General features: G+C 32.1%; 1 protein-coding gene across 1 annotated transcript in view; it reads right to left on the minus strand.

Annotated features, from left to right (window-relative positions):
- The window catches only part of LOC119591302, a 21,918-nt gene that overhangs the window by 15,042 nt on the left and 6,325 nt on the right, over positions 1-551 (minus strand). The window lies entirely within an intron of this gene.

Genomic DNA, 551 nt, shown 5'->3' on the forward strand with positions numbered 1-551 from the left:
CTAAAATCTATTAAAACAACAAAACTGTTACCCTATATTTTGTGAACTGTAATACTACATATTAGACTAAGCATGTCCCATATTTGGCACATCAGACGCATTGGTATGACATTTTCTCAGCAACATTAACCAAAGCCGAGGTTACTGTACCATAACGAGAGACATATTATAAATCCAGGTTGTTAGTAATTTGTGTTTAATCATTTATATATATTTATCTTTTAATTGGCATCTGTATTTTTCTATTAATTGATATCTTTCGCTTCAAGCATTAAATTATGTTTGTTTCTTACTTCTTTATATGTTGTTCTTAATTATTTTCATGTATCTATGTAATAACTTACTTATCCGTTCAGCTATGTAGTAATTAATACCTTCAGATGTCGAGTATTGTGAGTGAGAACAAACTGATTTTGTAAGTATCTTCCTATTTACCTAAACTACCCATGAAACTTAACAGTGAATAACACTCCTTCCCTCTGATGAACAACGCTGAAAGTATGAACGCCAAATAAAGCTGTGGCTCCCCTCGTCATTCCATCGTTCACACA

Source organism: Penaeus monodon, chromosome 28, assembly GCF_015228065.2.
Source record: "Penaeus monodon isolate SGIC_2016 chromosome 28, NSTDA_Pmon_1, whole genome shotgun sequence".
NCBI lineage: Eukaryota > Metazoa > Arthropoda > Malacostraca > Decapoda > Penaeidae > Penaeus > Penaeus monodon.